Consider the following 18442-nt stretch of genomic DNA (forward strand, 5'->3'; position numbering starts at 1 on the left):
AAACCTTCAAACAATTCAAAATTTTATCTGGTTTCTTTGGATATGAGTCAAAAGTCATATTGATTGGAAAGTTATTTTCTTCCCACTATGTATAAATTAATATTTAGTTTGCAAGTGACATAACTTGTTTATGCTTGAAAGGAAAATTTTATTTTTAAAATAGTCTTAAATCTCTTGGAATTTAAGAAAAGTACTAAGGTTAAGCTCAGGAAAACCCAGAAGTAGTTATACAAATGGTGTAAGAATTCTGTCTTAGCCCAGTGCGGTGGTGGGATCATGAGGCAGGAGGATCATGAGTTCAAAGCCAGCCTCAGAAAAAGCAAAGTGCTAAGCAATTCAGTGAGACCCTGTCTCTAAATAAATATACAAAATAGGACTGGGGATGTGGTTCATTGGTCAAGTGTCTTTAGGTTCAATCCCTGGTACCAAAAAAAAAAAAAAGAAAGAAAGAAAAGAAACAGAGAAAGAAAGAAAGAAAGAGAAAATTCTATCTTTTCAAAATTCTGCTTCTGTCTTTCCTAATGTCTCTCTTCCCTTTTTTCCTCTCTCTTGCCCTAAAGACATGTTTTTCCTAGCCTATATGACAAGACTCATGGTGGCCTGTAACACTTACTCACGCTGTTTGTCCTACAGCTCCAATGACTTGAGAATTAGCACGTTGGCTCTCTGAGTCCTAAATTCGGATCTACCTAGAAGGTCTGAGTTTGAACTGGTGTGAGTCAGACACTTCCTTACGAACCAGTTCTCTGTGTCTAGAAGTACATGAGGTCATGTGTACAAAAGGGGATAGCAGTGGTATTTATGTGGATCAAGGTTATAAATCCAAAAATGGGGGGGGGTAGCCTCCAGGAAGAAAATCCTATAAATGTCACAATTCTGTGAATTTAAGTACCTTCTACTGGATTATGGGGGATGGTTTTCACCTTACACCCCTGCCCATCTACATCATAAGATGCATAGGCCAGTGCTACTTGGCTCACCGCAAATCAGTCGTCAGTTTAGGATGAACACTGCTTGCTCGGTTCAGTTGTTTTCAGAGTTTGGATTTATGAAGCTTTCCAACTGTACTTGGCACAAGTTATTGAGTACACTTAGGGATGCTGCCAAAATGTGCAGAGTATCTTTGGCAGAAGAAAAAAAACAGATGGTCCCATCAAATGGATCACATTCATGGGCATTAAATTAGATTTGAAGAGAAGAGTGAAATCTACCTGGGGGATATGTTTTAAAGGGTTAAACAGCTTAGTTATCATAAGCTAGGACATAAAGCTTCAAAAAAACTGATTATGATTTGAGCATATAGGCCATATTCCAGAAATTGAGAGAGCAGCAGGAAAGCATGCTCAAGAAGACACCAGAGCATGATCAGAAACTCTGCAACAGAGCTGCAGGGAGCAAGGAAGTGATAACAAGTTGACAGATCACACTGGCAAGGAGACTCAAACTTGAGCAGAGCCAGGGTGGATAGGAACATCAGCGTGCCTGACCACAAAATGAGAAAGAAGAACTTTAAAGGGCCGAAAGTATGCAAGCAATATCACAGGTCTCTCCAACTCAGTTTAGATTTTAGAGTAGGAAGTACACTTACAGATCATTCAATCTAAACTTCTCATTTTTCAGGTAATGAAGCTGAGATCCAACAAGGTTGGCACTTCACTACCAGGTCTTCTAGTGCTAAGAATAGTGTCGTTCTTTCCATCATCAAAGAGGAATTTTGAGCTAATAATCAAAAAGGAAAACAATCTGCTAGGAAAAATTAACTTCAGATAAATTCATCCAGGATTGCTCAGTCTAATGCTTGCCTGTTCTTTAGCATTCCTTTCTATTTCAGTAATGAATGTAATGAGTCATCAAAAGTCACAAACAGAAAGTGCCATTGCCAATCCTAGGACAGGACTCTGTCACAAATTGAATTTATGACCTAATGAATTTGGTAAAATTTTTGTGGGTAGTCAATAAAAAGCAGTGATCTTAGGATGTGAGCAGTAAAAATCAGATCTAACAGGTATCTCCTAAGACCTGATGCCATCAATGATTGATGGATAGATGATAGATAGATAGATAAAAGACAGATAATAGGTAGATAATATATAGATAGATAGGTAAATAGATAGATAGATAAATAATAAATAATAGATAATAGGGAGATAGATAATAGATGGATAATAGATAATGGATAGATAATAGATGATGATAGGTAGATAGGTAGGTAGGTAGATAGATAATAGACAGATAATAGATGATAGATAGATAGATAATAGATGGATAATAGATAATGGATAGATAATAGATGATAGGTAGGTAGGTAGGTAGATAGATAGATAGATAGATAGATAGATAGATAGAAGCTATCTAGATGGGATGGGAAGAGGTAGCTGTGGAAACATGTGCTTCCTCCTCCCATGATAAACTGTCACCCTGGAAGGGAACTACCCAGTAGACAGAGACTGCATTTCTCAGTTGCCCCTTCAATAGTGACCAGAGGAACAACAGAAGTGCTTGCTGACTGTTGACTTGTAGCTCAAGGTAGTTAACAGTGTGATTTCTCCATGCTTCCTCCCTACCCACCCCACTGACCAGAAGAAAATACTAGACTCTGAGGGCTGATGGAGTTCAGCTGGGTAAAAGCATATTTCCAACATCAGAGAGGGGAGGAAAGTTTTCTACAGTTCAGGAACATCCACATTACCCTGCTACTCCAGCAAGAAATAAACCTTAGTAAGACTGAACTCCTAAAAGTTTGAGGGTTATTTATTAAAGCAGCCAAAATTATCCAATTTAATATAAACCATTTCCTTGTGTAAATGTCATGTGTTAGATATGTCTGAAATATGTGCCCAGTCTGTGCTCCTAAAGGGATGTATTTGAATGAAGTAGGTCTCTTAGAAATGCATAATGAGCAGATATTACAGGCCTGAGCATCCTTCCTTTACACCAGCACGTCTTTAGAGCTTCAGAGATATATGTCTCTTTGCATATCAGAAGACAAAGTTTTATGCTAAAATAATGACTTATTCTTTGATTCCAGCCATGGGATCAAATTATATTATTAGAGTGAGATTTCTAAGAACTACTGGGAATTATATAAGCTGCTATTTCGAACAGATTTTTCTAAGTCATCTCCTTTAGGGCCAGAGCTGCTTCATTTGTTTATGGCAACAAGAAAATATCAAAAAGATGACCAAACCACTGAACTTCCCCAACAAGTGGAACTCAGTCTCAAGGGATATTAGCATAATAAAGGGGGCAGAGAATATCAGATCAGAAGAAGGTCTTAATAATCTAATCGCCATGCACAACTCCTTCATTTTATGAGAAAAAATTTTTTCTCCTTCTTTTTGATCATGTTTGACTTTCCCTCTCATTGTTGCTCAGATATACATGACTTAAATATTCCATGACTGACTTTGAGCCTTGAGTGTCCTTCGGAAGGAAACTATATCCAATTTGAGTTCATCACAAATCCACACTTTCTTTTCCTAATCGATCTTTTGTGGCACCCGCTGCATAATCTGCTGGTTTATGTACATAGGGACTTTGGCATACCCAACACAGAGAACTCGTCAAGGGATGTGAGGTATGTATGGCAATGTTCGCTGGTTGGAGTCTTCAAAACCATTACTTTATAGGGAAGTAATAATTTCTTAGAAGAGTCTCTAGATACTTGCATTCTAATTGGAAATCAGTAAATTTTTTTCTCAAATAGGAGCATTGATGTTGGAGAATTCATATCACCTTTTCCATTGAAGCCTCATGATTACAGAGAAAAACAATTCCGGAGTTAAGTTATGAAATAATATAAAATGAAAATGTAGGGGCTGGGGTCATAGGGCAGAGGTGGAGCACTTGCCTAACAAGTAATAAGGCACTGGGTCTGATTCTCAGCACTGCCTGTAAATAATGATTCATCGACAACTAAAAAAAATATATTTAAAAAAAATGTAAACATGATCCTAAGAAAAAGTTAGACTGTTTTTGTCTTCGTCTCAGTGATTTTTCCAATCTTCTTTTTTTTTCCTTCTGTAGATTAAGTAGGAGCTGGGAGTTAGTTCAATGGTAAAAAGTTTGCCTAGCATACCCAAAGACCTGGGTTAGAACCTCAGCTCTGCCAAAACTAAACCAAAAATCAATCAATCAATCAATCAGTAAAATATTAAAGAGAAATGAGTGCACTATCACACTACCAATGTGTTAAAACCTGGAATTTTTTTTTTTTTCAAAAGACAAAAATCTGCAATGATTCTTGTGCCAGATATTTTGAATATGTAGAACATTACAGGACTCGCTTCAGGGCAGGACTGCATATATGGAGGAAATAAATTCCTCCTCAGAGGAGTATTGGGAAAGAATTAAGATTTATAACCTGTTATTAATTCATAAAAATGACTGAAGTCCTCTGCCAAGAAAAGTTGTAGAAAGAGGAGGATAGTATTCTACAAAACTATGACTTTCCTATAAAGTAGCAGTTTGGAACACTAACAAGTATATGTTATCATAAATGAATATCTCATCTCTTTATGAGTTTTTTTTGCTGTGTTGCTTTTTTTTCTAATTAGTTATACATGATAGTAGAATGTATTTTGACATACATATATGGAGTATGACTCTTCTTTCTCCTGGTTGCACATAACTTCTCATTCTTCTGGTTGTACAAGATAAGAATTATATTGGTTGTATAATCATATATGCACATAGGGTAGTAATGTCCAGTTCATCCTACTATCTTTCCTATTCCCATTCCCCCTCCTTTCCCTTCATTCCCCTTTTCTAATCTAAAGTAATTCTATTCTTCCCTCACCAACCCCCTGCCTTATTGTGAAGTCAGCATCTGCCTTAACAGAGAAAACATTCAACCTTTGGTTTTTTGGGATTGGCTTATTTCACTAATATAATATTCTCTAGTTCCATCCATTTACTGGCAAATGCCATAATTGTGTTATTTTTATGGCTAATATTCCACTGTGTATGTATGCCACATTTTCTTTATCCATTCATCTGTTGAAGGCCACCTATGTTAGTTCCATACTTTATCTATTGTGAATTGAGCTGCTATAAACATTGAAGCAGCTGTGTCACGGTAGTAGGCTGATTTTAAGTCTTTTGGGTAAAAAGAGAGGTGAGTGATAACTGGGTCAAATGGTGGATCCATTCCATGTTTTCTAAGGAATCTCCATACTACTTTCTAGAGTGGTGGTACCAATTTACAATCCCACCAGCGATGTATAAGTGTACCTTTTTCCCCACATCCTTGCCAATATTTATTGTTGCTTGTATTCTTGATAATTGCCATTCTGACTGGAGTGAGATGAAATCTCAGTGTGATTTTAACTTACATTTCTCTGCTTGCTACAGATGTTGAACATATTTTCATATATTTTTGACCATTCATATTTCTTCTTCTGTATAGTGTCTGTTCAGTTCCTTGACCCATTATTGATTGAATTGTTTGGGTTTTTTTGGTGTTTTTTGGATTCTCTATATATACTGGAGATTAATGCTCTATTTAGATGAGTTTTTTATATTGGTAGAAGAGAAAGAAATTCTCAGTAAAGGAAATCACAAAAGATACTATCAGATGTTCCACTCTTTACTTACCGGGAGATAAAGATCATATTTAGGCAAAAGAAATAACTCATAAAACGAAACTCAGTTTGTGAAGAGAATAAGCTCCTAAGACAAAGTTCAGGGTGAAGAAAACCGTATTACTTGACCAACTGGCACAGATCTTCGTGTGTATATAGTATGATTCTATGCCATGATTCTCAAAAAAACTTTAAAAACTGGTTATATATGTCCTCATCAGGAAAATCCCCCTTTGGGATTGCACACATAGAAATGCAGTGGAATATTATTCAGCCTTAAAAAAAAATGCCATTTGCAATATCATGAAAGAAACTGGAGGATATTATGCTAAGCGAAAAAAAAGAGAAATAGAGGAATAGGAAGAGAGGAGATGGGGAGGGTAGCTCAGAGTATATAAGGGTTGCAGTTTTACTAGATGGTTAAGTCTAGAGATCTAATTGTTAATAATATTGCACTGTATATTCAAAAGTTGACGAGACGGTGTACTTTAGGTGCTCTTACCACAATAAGTAACTATAGGAAGTGGTAGATTTGTTAATTTGTTAATTTATTTCACTAAAAATATGTATAACAAAATACGTCATGTACCTTAAATATATACAAAAAAAATAGAAAATAATGCTCTTATCTTAAACGGCAAGATGAAAGGACAATGTAAAGAAATATAAATTATGTTAGATAATCATACCAAAATTAGTATAAATAAAAGTACTCTGATAACTTCATAAATTCGGATCCAAACACTTTCTAAATTTTTGTCCATAATTGTAAATTTGATTTAAAAGACTAAGTATTATTTGGGCCTATAAAATAGAAAAAGATATTATGATATGAAAATTGTAAGCATTGATGATTAGATGACTTCATCCATTGCTGGACTACATTACATACTAAGAAACCATTAGTAAAACATAAAGATACAAAGATGATAATCACATTGTTACTTAAGTATATTAGTAATAATAAAACAACTAAACATGCAAAAAAGGGAATAGTTAACAACATATACATTATAATTCTATTTTTTAAATTTAAAATTTACATATACATTGTAAATGAAAAATTAGTAAAAAAAAAAAAAAAAAAAAAAAAAAAAGACAAAGGGGAGTTTCCAGAGTGAAAAGTTAGTTTTATTTGTACTCCAACCTCCCACATATCCTCTCTAGAGACAACTAGATCTGTTATTCTGGAGATGTGTGATTGACACGTCCGGATGTCGATGCATTCATCCACCATTTGATTTTGACACTAATGGCTACGCACACTGGTGATCCTACAGGCTGCTCATGGCTCTGCCAACAAAACTTGTAAACCATTCAACATGAAGACATGCAGATACCACTGCAACCCCTAACTTTATTGAAAACACAGAAGGAATCTAAAACCTCATTTGTAAACAACTTGATGAGCTTTCAGAAAAGGAACTCCCCTGTGTCAGGAGCTGGTAGATGAAGAAGTAGAGCCCAGCATCACCCAGCAACCTCTGGGTGGCCTCCTCCTGTCACCACCCACAAAAGGTTGCTGCCACCTTGACCTCCAGTTCCACATGTGAGTCTTACCGGTGTTGAACTTTTCTAGAAATAAATCACACAGCAAATCCACTAGCCATGGTCACTGGAATGCTGCACCATGAATCATCCCACAATTCAGTAGCTTAGAAAAACGATTATTGCCACTTATTCATCGGTTGGAGCAATATTTGGATTTAGTATTTTTTTATTCATTTGTACCATGATAGTACAGTTTGTAAAGAGGGTCAAAACACTTTCCCCTAAAAGGCCGAATAATAATAATTTTAGGCTTTGTGAGTCATACTGGCAATCCTCAGTCCTGCTGTTATAGCATTAAAGTAACCAGTGATAACACATCCCTCCGTGAGGGGAAGTGGCTGCATTTGAAAAACAAGCAATGGGCCAGATTTGCCCCCAGGCCACAGTTTGCCAAAGTCTGAGTATACCAAAGTTTCACGTAACTCCCAAATATCAGCAACTTTACACAAGAAAGGTTTCATGTCACTTCTCCATTGCCATGGCGATGGGATGCAAACAGGGCCACCAGCACACTGGCTCCAGGTTACCACCCAGAAGTGATGCATATGACTTTTCATTCACGTTTTACTGGTCAAAGCAAGTCAAATAGGCTTTCCCATACCTCAAACAGTGCAGGAAAATGCGATCCTCTTCTGAGCTGATGTGGAGAGCAGAGCTAGAATATTTGTGAATTTGCTCTTGACATCTGTTGCTACAGCTACACTGTATGGTGACTACTACCCTGGGGGGGCTTCACACTGTGTCTCTGGTGATGTCACAGATAGATCCTCACAGAGGTCCTCAGGGAACATGGCTATTGGTAATGGTGCACATCAGTTGATATGGTGAAGGATTCTCAATAATTGTGGGTAAAGAGGATTAAAGTTATTGACTTTTACATGGAAATCATAGTAGTACACATTCACGAATGTGCCCCTAGGCTGTGTCAACTCTCCTGCTCTCTTTCTCAAAATTTTCTAACAAGACTTTGATCATCTTGTCATTCTGCAAAATCTTATTTTGGCTATCATATCGCTCAGATCATATTAAAATGCTCTGGCAAGTAGATAGTGGCGGGTACTCCATATGCCTTGGTAAGCTACGCGACATCCCGGAGGGCATGTACGTACCTATAAAATTCACACACCTGTCATTCTCAATGTTTATAAGATTCCACTAATCTGAGGCATGCTGTAATATTCCATCTAAGGAAAGGTAAACCTAATACTCTTTATCTCCACTCTATCACTGAGAGAGAAATACCTCCACAGATTCAATGGTTTTCTCTGTGTTTTGGAAATGGCATATAACATATTGGTGCATAGTGTCTTGATCCTCTTATTGAATCAAAGGTGATCAGTTTTCTGTGCACAGAGCAGGAGAGACCTTTATCACAGACTCAGAACACATGACCTGGGAAATCTAATTATTCTGGAGGTATCCGTGATAGATAAAATACTGTGTAAAGTCTCTGGTAATCTCCAATAAATGAGTTGTTACATAGAACACTAGGATTCTGAAGCAAGGTACTATCTAATGTGTGAAAGCAGATGTTGACATGCTGCTTGGTCCTGGTACACAGTAATGCCCACAGAATTCATATAAGAAGCAGCATATAGTCACATGTATCAAGTCACAAGTTTGGGCAGATGTGATCACAATCCATCACTCAATGGAAATTACACAATCAGAGTTCAAAGAAATCCTAAAATTTCAAAGACAGCTATCATAGATTCCCACAGCCCCAATATCTGTTGCTTTGATGCATGACCCCAACACTCCTAGGACAAAGAGGGAAAGTAAGAAGGAAGGAAAAAAAGACCAAGACTTACTCCAAAAGTAGCTTAGTTTCATATGTTGATTAAAAAACGAATGGTCGGATGAGGTACTCTAGCCCTATGAGGGATAACCTCAAAGAACTGCAGTGGAAATACATTTTCTATTTGTAAAACTATCAAGAGCAGACTTTGTTATTCCTTTTGAGTGGAGAGAGAGGTAGCCTGAGGTGAGAAGATGCAGGGATTCCTGGGCAGTGGCAATTCACTAGAAATAGCCACACTGAAAAAAATTCAAAATGAGGGGAAAGAGACATGTGATGTGTCCATAAGTGTGGGGATAATCAATACCTGCCAGAAAAAAAAAAAAGAGACGTTCAACAATTCGGTGGGCAGGACCATCTGCTATCTTGCATAATGGGCCTCTAAATGGAGTAGTTATGATAACAGAGCTGGAGGCGATGGATTAGCCCAGTAACCCTGGGTCCTTCACAGCAAGCTCCACTACCTACTACTGCTCCTGAATGTTCAATCCTATCAGCAGTAAAAACCACACCTGAGTTCTTAATATGGTCCTATAATGCAAAGAGGTCATTCAGGCACTTGGTGGGAAATCTATTATATCAGACTACTTCTACCCTAGAGGGGTCGTAATTCAGCCACACCAGAGCTAACACTCGGGACACAGATTTGCTTTTTTCAGTGCCTCCGCAAACACCACCTAGATGGTTTATAGAATGTGAAATTTACTGCCCCAGAATCCCATAGAACAGAGCTTTGAATTAAATGATGCATTTTACTACAAAGTTGGTGTGACAAGGGACACCAGTTTTCATGTATGGATGGATCCATTTTTAAGCTTGTTGTTTTGTTTCACTGATCAGTTTCTTTGTCCCCAAGCCAATACCACATGTCTATTGCTTAATAATAGGTCTGGATAGCTGGGAGAGCCACCCACACACACGTACACAGAGGAACCTTTGTTAGAAGTTTTGGGGCATTTATATATTGTCTTTGAGTATTTTATATAAATTTGAGAATCATAAATCCCGGTATATTATTTTGGAATTTTGATTGAAATATCATTGAATCTATAGATCAATTTGAGGAAGGATTGAATATTTATAATGGTCTTCCAATTAATGAACATGACAGATCCATTTGGATTTGTCTTAATTATTTTTGAGTAAAATTATCTGGCTTTCTCCATTATCATCTTACACAAATTCTGACTTATTACTTGTAATGCTGTTTTCATCATAAATGGCAGATTTTTGTTTCCTGTTTGTTCATCTATAGGAAAAAGACTTCTATATTAATCCCCAAGCTTCATTTCTAACATCTTTATTTTTTATAATAATAATGATTCATTTCATTTCCTTTAGAAACAGTCACATCTTCTCTGTATGTGATTATTTCCAACTTCTTAATTCTGAATATTTTTTTTTCTGTCTCCTTTCTTTTAAAATTTAGAGTTTAAGGTATCCAATACAAAGCTGGAAAGATACAGTTACATTAAATACTTTAGGAATTCTTTTAAAGCTCCATCAAAATTTTTATAAGCTACCTTCTATTAGAAGTGATTTATTTTGTAAGAGTTTTAAACATAAATGGGTGTTGAAATTGATTCAATTTTACATTAATTAAAGATGATCATATAGATTTCTTAATTGATAGGGTGAGTACATTCCTCATAAAAATGTATTTTGGTATTTTTATTTTTTTAATTTTTTTTAAATGCATATATCCTTTTTAATGTAAATACCTTAATTTATTGTTTGGATATGTCATAATTTTTTAATTAATTTTCTTATTTGGATTCAGTTTTTCAAGTTTACTCCTGCTACCAAAAATATGCAATAAACATTCAAATACAAGTATCTTTAAATATATTGATGCTTTAGTTTCTATATGACAGATTATCAAAGATGGCGGGCTTATTGGACTAAAGAGTTGAGCATTTTTAAGTATATTAGGGCTGGCTATGCAACTCAGTGGTAAAGAACATATTTAACATGTATGTGTTCCTGGGTTCCATCTCCAGTACCACAAAAATAGACAACATAAAATGTATTAAATGCCACCAGATTACTGTTGAAAAGATCGTGGCAATTCATGCTCTTGCCTACAGTATATGAAAAAGTCTGACTCGCTACAATCTGGTCACCATGGATGGTATCACTATTTCTGATAGGTTTAAATTCTCATTTTCTTGATTACTGAACATTACTTCTTTCACAGATGTAAACTGGCCATTTCAAGAACACCAACAATAATAGATGTTGGCGTGGAAGTAGGGAAAGGCACACTTTTACATTGCTGGTGGAGTTGCAAATTAGTGCAACCACTCTGGAAAGCAGTGTGGAGAATCCTCAGAAAACTGCAATGGACCCACCTTTTGACCCAGTTATCCCACTACTCGGTTTATACCCAAAAGACTTAAAATTAGCATACTACAGTAACGCAGCCACATCAATATTTATAGCCGCTCAATTCACAATAGTTAGATTGTGCAACCAAACTCGATGCCCTTCAACAGATGAATGGATAAAGAAAGAAACTGTGATATCTATACACAATAGAATATTATTCAGTCATAAAGAATAATAATTTTATGACATGTGCAAATAAACGGATGGAATTGGAGAATATCATGCTAAGTGAAATAAGCCAATCCCAAAAAAACAAAGATAAGTGGAAGATGATATATAATGGGGGTGAGGAGGTGGGGAGTGAGAGAAGAATGGAGGAACTTTAGGTTATGCAGAGGGAAATGAGAGGGAGGGGGGTATGAAAAATGGTGGAATGAGACAGACATCATTACCCTATGTACATGTATGAATTGTACTAATCTACATCATGCAGAACCATAGAAATGAAATGATGTATCCCAATTGTGCACAATGAACCAAAAGCAGTCTGTAAAAAATAGAAAAATATTTTTTTTAATTAAGTACCCCAAATTTTAAAAAGGCAATTTGGTATTTTTAAATACAATATCATTCTTGAGTGTCAAGGAGGTTTGTGTGGTAACAATTGAGGCTGATGTCAAGACTTTGGTGGTCTTGAAGAATGAGTTACAGTATTTTCAACTTTTACATTTTCTGAAAGAGGAAAAATAGAATTATCTTTTTATTTAAACTTTTGTAGAAATCACTGAGAAAATCATTTGGAGTGGGGACTATGTGAAATGATTATTAATGCTAATTTTATTTTCTCCGTTATTGTAAGACTATGCTTGCTAGTTCATCTTTAGCAGGTTGCAATAATTTGTTTTTCTAAGAATTTGAAAATTTGGCCAAGTTTTCTAATTATTAGCATCAAGTTGTTCATGATATTTTCCAATTATATTTTAAGTCTTTAATTGTTGTTGGTACTATTGCTCAACTATGAGAGGATTGTCTATTTTATTCTTTTTTTGGGAAATCTATTGACTTTAATATCTGACTTATCTTTATTTTCTCTTTCATTGGTTTCTAATCATCTATTTATTACCTTTTTCTACTTTCTTTGGTTTACTAATCTTCTAGCATAAACATTCATGATTCGTATAAAATCTCTCAATTTACTATCCATTCAACATGTTTTGATTTATAATTTTATTTCCTCTATTTTTATTTACTTAATTTTAATTCTTATTTTATTATGATTTTTCACCAAAATAAGTTATTTAGAGGCACATTTAACATTCAAGCATAGAAAATATATGCCTATCATTACATAATCTTAGAATGGTAAAGATTTTCTCAACACGATAAAGCACCAAAGACCATAGGACACAACAGATTTGAGTTTATCAAACTTTTAAATGTAATTATAACAAAAGGAAATGTGTCCATAAGTAATACTTGAGTTCCTGGAAAATTTTGGAATAATATTTATAAAATGTAAAGTTCAATATTTTAAAATAGGAAAGCTCTTAGAAGTCAAAAAGAACATGATTACTCTAACAGGAAATCAGATAGAATGTGAAAAAAAAGTTCCCAAAAGATAAATAAGTGCTAGTAGGAAAGAAAGAAGTATGTTTCAATAATTTAGAAATCAAATTAGAGCCCGCCCACACAGCCAGCTTCTCCAGGTTCTCGGAACGGAACTGGCCCGCTAGTGAGAGCCTGTCTGAACAGAGCAGGCTCCGAGTCCCGGAGCCGCTGCAGTGCAGTGTACTCCTGCAAAGAACCAGCGGAGAGCCTCGATCTGCAATCAGCCTCAGGGATAAGGGCAGGGCAGCCGGAGACCTCTTCAGGCGGCTCTGCCCACTCCGGCTGCGGGCTCTCTTCACGGGGCGATCCAAGATGGCGGACTAGAGGGAGACTGCACCCCCGGTCGCTCCACAACCCAGGAGTTAAGAAGGGGAGGCATTGAGAGACTCGGACTAAAGTGGAGCCACGGGTGAGTCTGCCCACTGGGTAAAGCTCAGCCCGGGTGGCAGGCCCAGATAGAGGTGGCTTAGCAGAGCCGGGCAGGGCAGCTAGAGTCTTCCCAAGGTAGTCTTCCACACTCCGGCAGTGGGCTCTTCCCACACGGCCAGCTGCACGGTGCAGGCCCACAGTGAGAGCATGTCCGCACAGAGCCAGTTCCAAAACGTGGAACCAGTAGGGGGCTAGGGGCAGTATTCTTCGAATGAGCTGCTTTATCAGATTCCTCCAAGACATCAGGCTACTGAAGGCTGGGAGGTGATACACTGGAAATCTACTGGGACACTATAAGCCAATAGTGGAAAACTGCAATATCTCAGGGTCCCACTGACAACTGACCATTATGAGAAAACAAGGGAAGAAAATGTCCCAAACAAACCTAGATACTACATCAATAAAACCCAATGACAGCACAGCAGAAGAAATGTCAGAAAGGGAGTTCAGAATGTACGTAATTAAAACGATCAGGGAAGCTAATGAGGAGATGAAAGAGCAAATGCAGGCATTGAAGGAGGAGATGAAAGAGCAAATGCAGGCATTAAATGATCGCACCAATCAACAGTTAAAAGACCAAATACGGGAAGCAAGAGATCATTTCAATAAAGAGTTAGAGATACTGAAAAAAAACCAAACTGAAATACTTGAAATGAAGGAAACAATAAACCAAGTTAAAAACTCCATAGAAAGCATAACCAATAGGATAGAACACCTGGAAGACAGAACCTCAGACACTGAAGACAAAATATTTAACCTTGAAAACAAAGTTGAACAAACAGAGAAGATGGTAAGAAATCATGAACAGAATCTCCAAGAACTATGGGATATCATGAAAAGGCCAAATTTGAGAATTATTGGGATTGAGGAAGGCTTAGAGAAACAAACCAAAGGAATGAACAATCTATTCAATGAAATAATAACAGAAAATTTCCCAAATCTGAAGAACGAAATGGAAAACCAAGTACAAGAGGCTTATAGAACTCCAAACATACAAAATTACAACAGACCCACACCAAGGCACATTATTATGAAAATACCTAATATACAAAATAAAGACAGAATTTTAAAGGCCGCGAGAGAAAAGAATCAAATTACATTCAGAGGGAAACCAATAAGAATATCAGCAGATTTTTCAATCCAGACCCTAAAAGCCAGAAGGGCCTGGAACAACATATACCAAGCCCTGAAAGAAAATGGATGCCAACCAAGAATCTTATACCCAGCAAAACTTACCTTCAAATTTGACGATGAAATAAGATCCTTCCATGATAAACAAAAGCTAAAGGAATTTACAAAAAGAAAGCCAGCATTACAGAACATTCTCAGCAAAATATTCCATGAGGAAGAGATGAAAAACAACGATGCAAATCAGCAACAGGAGGCGCTAGCCTAAAGGAATAGCCAAATAAAGGAGAAACCAAATCATGTCAAAAACAAATATGAGTCAATTGACTGGGAATACAAATCATATCACAATAATAACCCTGAATGTTAATGGCCTGAATTCATCAATCAAAAGACACAGACTGGCAGATTGGATTAAAAAGAAAAATCCAACAATATGCTGCCTGCAAGAGACTCATCTCATAGAAAGAGACACCCATAGACTAAAGGTGAAAGGATGGGGACAAACATACCATGCACACGGACACAGCAAAAAAGCTGGAGTATCCATCCTCATCTCAGATAATGTGGACTTCAAACCAAAACTAGTCAGAAGGGATAAAGAAGGACATTACATGCTGCTTAAGGGAAGCATAAATCAGCAAGACATAACAATCATAAATATCTATGCCCCGAACATTGGCTCATCCACGTACGTCAAACAAATCCTTCTCAATTACAGAATTCAAATAGACCACAACACAATAATACTAGGTGATTTTAACACACCTCTCTCACCAATGGATAGATCGTCCAAACAAAAATTGAATAAAGAAACTATAGATCTCAACAACACAATCAGCAATTTAGACTTAACGGACATATATAGAATATACCATCCAACAAAGAATGAATACACTTTCTTCTCAGCAGCACATGGATCCTTCTCTAAAATAGACCATATTTTATGCCACAAAGCTACTGTTAGTAAATACAAGAAGATAGAGATACTACCTTGTACTCTATCAGATCATAATGGATTGAAATTAGAAATAAATGACAGAATAAAAAACAGAAACTTCTCCAATACCTGGAGACTAAATAATACACTATTATATGATGAATGGATAACAGAAGACATCAGGAGGGAAATAAAAAATTCTTAGAAGTAAACGAGAACAAAGACACATCATATCAAAATCTCTGGGACACTATGAAAGCAGTACTTAGAGGAAGATTTATTTCATGGGGCGCATTCAAAAAAAGAAGTAGAAATCAACAAATAAACGAGTTAACACTACAGCTCAAAGCACTAGAAAAAGAAGAGCAGACCAATACCAAAAGTAGTAGAAGACAGGAAATAGTTAAAATCAGAGCCGAAATCAACGAAATCGAAACAAAAGAAACAATCGGAAAAATTAATAAAATAAATAGTTGGTTCTTTGAAAAAATAAATAAAATTGATAAACCCTTAGCCACACTAACAAAGAGAAAGAGGGAGAAAACTCAAATTACTAAAATTCGGAATGAACAAGGAAACATCACAACAGACACGAGTGAAATACAAAACATAATTAGAAGCTATTTCGAAAATCTATACTCCAACAAAACAGAAAACCTTGAAGACATCAACAAATTTCTAGAGACATATGAACTACCTAAACTGAACGAGGAGGACATACACAACTTAAATAAACCAATTTCAAGCAATGAAATTGAAGAGGTCATCAAAAGCCTACCAACAAAGAAAAGTCCAGGACCAGATGGGTTCTCAGCCGAGTTCTACAAAACCTTTAAAGAAGAGCTCATTCCAATACTCCTCAAACTATTCCATGAAATAGAAGAGGAGGGAACCCTACCAAACTCGTTCTATGAAGCCAATATCACCCTGATACCTAAACCAGACAGAGACACATCAAGGAAAGAAAATTTCAGACCAATATCCTTAATGAACATCGATGCAAAAATTCTCAACAAAATTTTAGCAAATCGCATACAAATATATATTAAAAAGATAGTGCACCACGATCAAGTGGGTTTTATCCCAGGGATGCAAGGTTGGTTCAACATTCGGAAATCAATAAATGTCATTCACCATATCAACAGACTTAAAGTTAAGAATCACATGATTATTTCAATAGATGCAGAAAAAGCATTTGATAAAATACAGCATCCCTTCATGCTCAAAACACTAGAAAAAATTGGGGTAATGGGAACATTCCTAAACATTATAAAGGCCATCTACGCTAAGCCCATGGCTAATATCATTCTAAATGGTGAAAAACTGAAAGCGTTCCCCCTAAAAACTGGAACAAGGCAGGGATGCCCTCTTTCACCGCTTCTATTCAACATCGTCCTTGAGACTCTAGCCAGAGCAATCAGACAAACCAAAGAAATTAAAGGGATACGAATAGGAAAAGAAGAACTCAAACTATCCCTGTTCGCTGATGACATGATTATATATTTAGAGGAACCTGGAAATTCCACCAGAAAACTTTTAGAACTCATAAGTGAATTCAGTAAAGTAGCAGGTTACAAGATCAATGCTCATAAATCCAATGCATTTTTATACATAAGTGATGAATCTTCAGAAAGAGAAATTAGGAAAACTACCCCATTCACAATAGCATCGAAAAAAATAAAATACTTGGGAATCAATCTCACAAAAGAGGTGAAAGACCTCTACAATGAGAACTACAGAACACTAAAGAAAGAAATTCAAGAAAACCTTAGAAGATGGAAAGATCTCCCATGTTCCTGGATAGGCAGAATTAATATCGTCAAAATGGCTATACTACCTAAAGTTCTATACAGATTCAATGCAATTCCAATTAAAATCCCAATGATGTACCTCGCAGAAATAGAGCAAGCAATTATGAAATTCATCTGGAAGAATAAAAAACCTAGAATAGCTAAAGCAATCCTCAGTAGCAAGAGCGAAGCAGGGGGTATTGCAATACCAGATCTTCAACTCTACTACAAAGCAATAGTAACAAAAACGGCATGGTATTGGTACCAAAATAGACAGGTAGATCAATGGTACAGAATAGAGGACATGGACACAAACCCAAATAAATACAATTTTCTCATACTAGACAAAGGTTCCAACAATATGCAATGGAGAAAAGATAGCCTCTTCAACAAATGGTGCTGGGAAAACTGGAAAACTATATGCAATAGAATGAAACTAAACCCCTATCTCTCACCCTACACAAAACTCAACTCAAAATGGATCAAGGACCTCGGAATCAGACCAGAGACCCTGCATCTTATAGAAGAAAAAGTAGGTCCAAATCTTCAACTTGTTGGCTCAGGATCAGATTTCCTTAACAGGACTCCCATAGCACAAGAAATAAAAGCAAGAATAAACAACTGGGATAGATTCAAACTAAAAAGCTTTCTCTCAGCAAAGGAAACTATCAGAAATGTGAAGAGAGAGCCTACAGAGTGGGAGAATATCTTTGCCAACCATACCTCAGATAGAGCGCTAATTTCCAGAATCTATAAAGAACTCAAAAAACTCTACACGAAGAATACAAATAATCCAATCAACAAATGGGCTAAGGAAATGAACAGACACTTCACAGAAGAAGATGTACAAGTAATCACCAGATATATGAAAAAATGTTCAACATCCCTAGTAATAAGGGAAATGCAAATCAAAACTACCCTAAGATTTCATCTCACCCCAATTAGAATGGCGATTATCAAGAATACAAGCAACAATAGGTGTTGGCGAGGATGTGGTGAAAAAGGAACACTCATACATTGCTGGTGGGGTTGCAAATTAGTGCAACCACTCTGGAAAGCAGTGTGGAGATTCCTCAGAAAGCTTGGAATGGAAACACCATTTGACCCAGCTATCCCACTCCTTGGCCTATACCCAAAGGACTTAAAATCAGCATACTACAGAGATACAGCCACATCAATGTTCATTGCTGCTCAATTCACCATAGCCAGATTGTGGAACCAACCTAGATGCCCTTCAGTTGATGAATGGATAAAGAAACTGTGGCATATTTATACAATGGAATATTAC

Source organism: Sciurus carolinensis, chromosome 12 (genome assembly GCF_902686445.1).
Source record: "Sciurus carolinensis chromosome 12, mSciCar1.2, whole genome shotgun sequence".
NCBI classification, from domain to species: domain Eukaryota; kingdom Metazoa; phylum Chordata; class Mammalia; order Rodentia; family Sciuridae; genus Sciurus; species Sciurus carolinensis.